A 7050-nucleotide genomic window follows, 5' to 3' on the forward strand; every position below is an offset into this window, starting at 1 on the left:
GTGAAGGAGTGATGGTGGAGTGAAGGAGTGATAGTGGAGTGAACGAGTGATGGTATAGTGAAGGAGTGATGGTATAGTGAAGGAGTGATGGTAGAGTGAAGGAGTGATGGTGGAGTCAAGGAGTCATGGTGGAGTGAAGGAGTGATAGTGGAGTGAACGAGTGATGGTGGAGTGAAGGAGTGATGGTGGAGTGAACGAGTGATGGTGGAGTGAAGGATTGATAGTGGAGTGAAGGAGTGTTGGTAGAGTGAAGGATTGATGGTAGAGTGAAGAAGTGATGGTGGAGTGAAGGAGTGATGGTAGAGTGAACGAGTGATGGTGGAGTGAAGGAGTCATGGTGGAGTGAAGGAGTGATAGTGGAGTGAACGAGTGATGGTGGAGTGAAGGAGTGATAGTGGAGTGAACGAGTGATGGTAGAGTGAACGAGTGATGGTAGAGTGAAGGAGTGATAGTGGAGTGAGCGAGTGATGGTAGAGTGAAGGAGTGATGGTATAGTGAAGTAGTGATAGTGGAGTGAACGAGTGATGGAGTGAACGAGTGATAGTGGAGTGAACGAGTGATGGTTGAGTGAACAAGTGATGGTGGAGTGAAGGAGTGATAGTGGAGTGAATGAGTGATGGTGGAGTGATCGTGGAGTGAAGGAGTGATGGTAGAGTGAACAAGTGATGGTGGAGTGAAGGAGTGTAAGAGGAGTGATGGTAGAGTGAACGAGTGATGGTAGAGTGAAGGACTGATGGTAGAGTGAATGAGTGATGGTAGTGTGAACGAGTGAGGGTGGAGTGAAGGAGTGATAGTGGAGTGAAGGAGTGATGGTAGAGTGAAGAAGTGATGGTAGAGTGAAGGAGTGATGGTAGAGTGAACGAGTGATGGTTGAGTGAAGGAGTGATGGTGGAGTGAACGAGTGATGGTGGAGTGAAGGAGTGATAGTGGAGTGAACGAGTGATGGTAGAGTGAAGGACTGGTGGTAGAGTGAATGAGTGATGGTAGAGTGAAGGAGTGAGGGTGGAGTGAAGGAGTGATAGTGGAGTGAAGGAGTGATGGTAGAGTGAAGGAGTGATGGTATAGTGAAGGAGTGATGGTGGAGTGAAGGAGTGATGGTGGAGTGAAGGAGTGATGGTAGAGTGAAGGAGTGATGGTGGAGTGAAGGAGTGATGGTATAGTGAAGGAGTGATGGTGGAGTGAAGGAGTGATGGTAGAGTGAAGGAGTGATGGTGGAGTGAAGGAGTGATGGTAGAGTGAAGGAGTGATGGTGGAGTGAAGGAGTGATGGTGGAGTGAAGGAGTGATAGTGGAGTGAAGGAGTGATGGTGGAGTGAAGGAGTGATGGAGGAGTGAAGGAGTGATGGTGGAGTAAAGGAGTGATGGTGGAGTGAAGGAGTGATGGTGGAGTAAAGGAGTGATGGTGGAGTGAAGGAGTGATGGTGGAGTGAAGGAGTGATGGTGGAGTGAAGGAGTGATGGAGGAGTGAAGGAGTGATGGTGGAGTGAAGGACTGATGGTGGAGTGAAGGAGTGATGGTGGAGTAAAGGAGTGATGGAGGAGGGAAGGAGTTATGGTGGAGTAAAGGAGTGATGGTGGAGTGAAGGAGTGATGGTAGAGTGAAGGAGTGATGGTGGCGTGAAGGAGTGATGGTAGAGTGAAGGAGTGATGGTGGAGTGAAGGAGTGATGGTATAGTGAAGGAGTGATGGTATAGTGAAGGAGTGATGGTAGAGTGAAGGAGTGAGGGTGGAGTGAAGGAGTGATAGTGGAGTGAAGGAGTGATGGTAGAGTGAAGGAGTGATGGTATAGTGAAGGAGTGATGGTAGAGTGAAGGAGTGATGGTGGAGTGAACGAGTGATGGTGGAGTTAATAGAGTGATGGTGGAGTGAAGGAGTGATGGTAGAGTGAAGGAGTGATGGTGGAGTGAAGGAGTGATGGTGTAGTGAAGGAGTGATGGTATAGTGAAGGAGTGATGGTAGAGTGAAGGAGTGAGGGTGGAGTGAAGGAGTGATAGTGGAGTGAAGGAGTGATGGTAGAGTGAAGGAGTGATGGTATAGTGAAGGAGTGATGGTAGAGTGAAGGAGTGATGGTAGAGTGAAGGAGTGATGGTGGAGTGAACGAGTGATGGTCGAGTTAATAGAGTGATGGTGGAGTGAAGGAGTGATGGTGGAGTGAACGAGTGATGGTGGAGTGAAGGAGTGATGGTGGAGTGAAGGAGTGATTGTGGAGTGAAGGAGTGATGGTGGAGTGAAGGAGTGATGGTGGAGTGAAGGAGTGATGGTAGAGTGAAGGAGTGATGGTGGAGTGAAGGAGTGATGGTATAGTGAAGGAGTGATGGTAGAGTGAAGGAGTGAGGGTGGAGTGAAGGAGTGATAGTGGAGTGAAGGAGTGATGGTAGAGTGAAGGAGTGATGGTATAGTGAAGGAGTGATGGTAGAGTGAAGGAGTGAGGGTGGAGTGAAGGAGTGATAGTGGAGTGAAGGAGTGATGGTAGAGTGAAGGAGTGATGGTATAGTGAAGGAGTGATGGTAGAGTGAAGGAGTGATGGTAGAGTGAAGGAGTGATGGTGGAGTGAACGAGTGATGGTCGAGTTAATAGAGTGATGGTGGAGTGAAGGAGTGATGGTGGAGTGAAGGAGTGATGGTGGAGTGAAGGAGTGATGGTAGAGTGAAGGAGTGATGGTGGAGTGAAGGAGTGATGGTGGAGTGAAGGAGTGATGGTGGAGTGAAGGAGTGATAGTGGAGTGAAGGAGTGATGGTGGAGTGAAGGAGTGATGGAGGAGTGAAGGAGTGATGGTGGAGTGAAGGAGTGATGGTGGAGTGAAGGAGTGATGGTGGAGTGAAGGAGTGATGGTGGAGTAAAGGAGTGATGGTGGAGTGAAGGAGTGATGGAGGAGTGAAGGAGTGATGGTGGAGTAAAGGAGTGATGGTGGAGTGAAGGAGTGATGGTGGAGTAAAGGAGTGATGGAGGAGTGAAGGAGTGATGGAGGAGTGAAGGAGTGATGGTGGAGTGAAGGAGTGATGGTAGAGTGAAGGAGTGATGGTGGAGTGAAGGAGTGATGGTAGAGTGAAGGTGTGATGGTGGAGTGAAGGAGTGATGGTATAGTGAAGGAGTGATGGTATAGTGAAGGAGTGATGGTAGAGTGAAGGAGTGAGGGTGGAGTGAAGGAGTGATAGTGGAGTGAAGGAGTGATGGTAGAGTGAAGGAGTGATGGTATAGTGAAGGAGTGATGGTAGAGTGAAGGAGTGATGGTGGAGTGAACGAGTGATGGTGGAGTTAATAGAGTGATGGTGGAGTGAAGGAGTGATGGTAGAGTGAAGGAGTGATGGTGGAATGAAGGAGTGATGGTGTAGTGAAGGAGTGATGGTATAGTGAAGGAGTGATGGTAGAGTGAAGGAGTGAGGGTGGAGTGAAGGAGTGATAGTGGAGTGAAGGAGTGATGGTAGAGTGAAGGAGTGATGGTATAGTGAAGGAGTGATGGTAGAGTGAAGGAGTGATGGTGGAGTGAACGAGTGATGGTGGAGTTAATAGAGTGATGGTGGAGTGAAGGAGTGATGGTAGAGTGAAGGAGTGATGGTGGAGTGAAGGAGTGATGGTGTAGTGAAGGAGTGATGGTATAGTGAAGGAGTGATGGTAGAGTGAAGGAGTGAGGGTGGAGTGAAGGAGTGATAGTGGAGTGAAGGAGTGATGGTAGAGTGAAGGAGTGATGGTATAGTGAAGGAGTGATGGTAGAGTGAAGGAGTGATGGTAGAGTGAAGGAGTGATGGTGGAGTGAACGAGTGATGGTCGAGTTAATAGAGTGATGGTGGAGTGAAGGAGTGATGGTGGAGTGAACGAGTGATGGTGGAGTGAAGGAGTGATGGTGGAGTGAAGGAGTGATTGTGGAGTGAAGGAGTGATGGTGGAGTGAAGGAGTGATGGTGGAGTGAAGGAGTGATGGTAGAGTGAAGGAGTGATGGTGGAGTGAAGGAGTGATGGTATAGTGAAGGAGTGATGGTAGAGTGAAGGAGTGAGGGTGGAGTGAAGGAGTGATAGTGGAGTGAAGGAGTGATGGTAGAGTGAAGGAGTGATGGTATAGTGAAGGAGTGATGGTAGAGTGAAGGAGTGAGGGTGGAGTGAAGGAGTGATAGTGGAGTGAAGGAGTGATGGTAGAGTGAAGGAGTGATGGTATAGTGAAGGAGTGATGGTAGAGTGAAGGAGTGATGGTAGAGTGAAGGAGTGATGGTGGAGTGAACGAGTGATGGTCGAGTTAATAGAGTGATGGTGGAGTGAAGGAGTGATGGTGGAGTGAAGGAGTGATGGTGGAGTGAAGGAGTGATGGTAGAGTGAAGGAGTGATGGTGGAGTGAAGGAGTGATGGTGGAGTGAAGGAGTGATGGTGGAGTGAAGGAGTGATAGTGGAGTGAAGGAGTGATGGTGGAGTGAAGGAGTGATGGAGGAGTGAAGGAGTGATGGTGGAGTAAAGGAGTGATGGTGGAGTGAAGGAGTGATGGTGGAGTGAAGGAGTGATGGTGGAGTGAAGGAGTGATGGTGGAGTGAAGGAGTGATGGTGGAGTAAAGGAGTGATGGTGGAGTGAAGGAGTGATGGAGGAGTGAAGGAGTGATGGTGGAGTAAAGGAGTGATGGTGGAGTGAAGGAGTGATGGTGGAGTAAAGGAGTGATGGAGGAGTGAAGGAGTGATGGAGGAGTGAAGGAGTGATGGTGGAGTGAAGGAGTGATGGTAGAGTGAAGGAGTGATGGTGGAGTGAAGGAGTGATGGTAGAGTGAAGGAGTGATGGTGGAGTGAAGGAGTGATGGTATAGTGAAGGAGTGATGGTATAGTGAAGGAGTGATGGTAGAGTGAAGGAGTGAGGGTGGAGTGAAGGAGTGATAGTGGAGTGAAGGAGTGATGGTAGAGTGAAGGAGTGATGGTATAGTGAAGGAGTGATGGTAGAGTGAAGGAGTGATGGTGGAGTGAACGAGTGATGGTGGAGTTAATAGAGTGATGGTGGAGTGAAGGAGTGATGGTAGAGTGAAGGAGTGATGGTGGAATGAAGGAGTGATGGTGTAGTGAAGGAGTGATGGTATAGTGAAGGAGTGATGGTAGAGTGAAGGAGTGAGGGTGGAGTGAAGGAGTGATAGTGGAGTGAAGGAGTGATGGTAGAGTGAAGGAGTGATGGTATAGTGAAGGAGTGATGGTAGAGTGAAGGAGTGATGGTAGAGTGAAGGAGTGATGGTGGAGTGAACGAGTGATGGTCGAGTTAATAGAGTGATGGTGGAGTGAAGGAGTGATGGTGGAGTGAACGAGTGATGGTGGAGTGAAGGAGTGATGGTGGAGTGAAGGAGTGATGGAGGAGTGAAGGAGTGATGGTGGAGTAAAGGAGTGATGGTGGAGTGAAGGAGTGATGGTGGAGTAAAGGAGTGATGGTGGAGTGAAGGAGTGATGGTGGAGTGAAGGAGTGATGGTGGAGTGAAGGAGTGATGGAGGAGTGAAGGAGTGATGGTGGAGTGAAGGAGTGATGGTGGAGTGAAGGAGTGATGGTGGAGTAAAGGAGTGATGGAGGAGGGAAGGAGTTATGGTGGAGTAAAGGAGTGATGGTGGAGTGAAGGAGTGATGGTAGAGTGAAGGAGTGATGGTGGCGTGAAGGAGTGATGGTAGAGTGAAGGAGTGATGGTGGAGTGAAGGAGTGATGGTATAGTGAAGGAGTGATGGTATAGTGAAGGAGTGATGGTAGAGTGAAGGAGTGAGGGTGGAGTGAAGGAGTGATAGTGGAGTGAAGGAGTGATGGTAGAGTGAAGGAGTGATGGTATAGTGAAGGAGTGATGGTAGAGTGAAGGAGTGATGGTGGAGTGAACGAGTGATGGTGGAGTTAATAGAGTGATGGTGGAGTGAAGGAGTGATGGTAGAGTGAAGGAGTGATGGTGGAGTGAAGGAGTGATGGTGTAGTGAAGGAGTGATGGTATAGTGAAGGAGTGATGGTAGAGTGAAGGAGTGAGGGTGGAGTGAAGGAGTGATAGTGGAGTGAAGGAGTGATGGTAGAGTGAAGGAGTGATGGTATAGTGAAGGAGTGATGGTAGAGTGAAGGAGTGATGGTGGAGTGAACGAGTGATGGTCGAGTTAATAGAGTGATGTTGGAGTGAAGGAGTGATGGTGGAGTGAACGAGTGATGGTGGAGTGAAGGAGTGATGGTGGAGTGAAGGAGTGATTGTGGAGTGAAGGAGTGATGGTGGAGTGAAGGAGTGATGGTGGAGTGAAGGAGTGATGGTAGAGTGAAGGAGTGATGGTGGAGTGAAGGAGTGATGGTATAGTGAAGGAGTGATGGTAGAGTGAAGGAGTGAGGGTGGAGTGAAGGAGTGATAGTGGAGTGAAGGAGTGATGGTAGAGTGAAGGAGTGATGGTATAGTGAAGGAGTGATGGTAGAGTGAAGGAGTGAGGGTGGAGTGAAGGAGTGATAGTGGAGTGAAGGAGTGATGGTAGAGTGAAGGAGTGATGGTATAGTGAAGGAGTGATGGTATAGTGAAGGAGTGATGGTATAGTGAAGGAGTGATGGTAGAGTGAAGGAGTGAGGGTGGAGTGAAGGAGTGATAGTGGAGTGAAGGAGTGATGGTAGAGTGAAGGAGTGATGGTATAGTGAAGGAGTGATGGTAGAGTGAAGGAGTGATGGTGGAGTGAACGAGTGATGGTGGAGTTAATAGAGTGATGGTGGAGTGAAGGAGTGATGGTAGAGTGAAGGAGTGATGGTGGAATGAAGGAGTGATGGTGTAGTGAAGGAGTGATGGTATAGTGAAGGAGTGATGGTAGAGTGAAGGAGTGAGGGTGGAGTGAAGGAGTGATAGTGGAGTGAAGGAGTGATGGTAGAGTGAAGGAGTGATGGTATAGTGAAGGAGTGATGGTAGAGTGAAGGAGTGATGGTGGAGTGAACGAGTGATGGTGGAGTTAATAGAGTGATGGTGGAGTGAAGGAGTGATGGTAGAGTGAAGGAGTGATGGTGGAGTGAAGGAGTGATGGTGTAGTGAAGGAGTGATGGTATAGTGAAGGAGTGATGGTAGAGTGAAGGAGTGAGGGTGGAGTGAAGGAGTGATAGTGGAGTGAAGG

The sequence above is a fragment of the Blennius ocellaris genome (genome assembly GCF_963422515.1).
Source record: "Blennius ocellaris genome assembly, chromosome: 13".
In the NCBI taxonomy this organism is placed as follows: Eukaryota; Metazoa; Chordata; class Actinopteri; order Blenniiformes; family Blenniidae; genus Blennius; species Blennius ocellaris.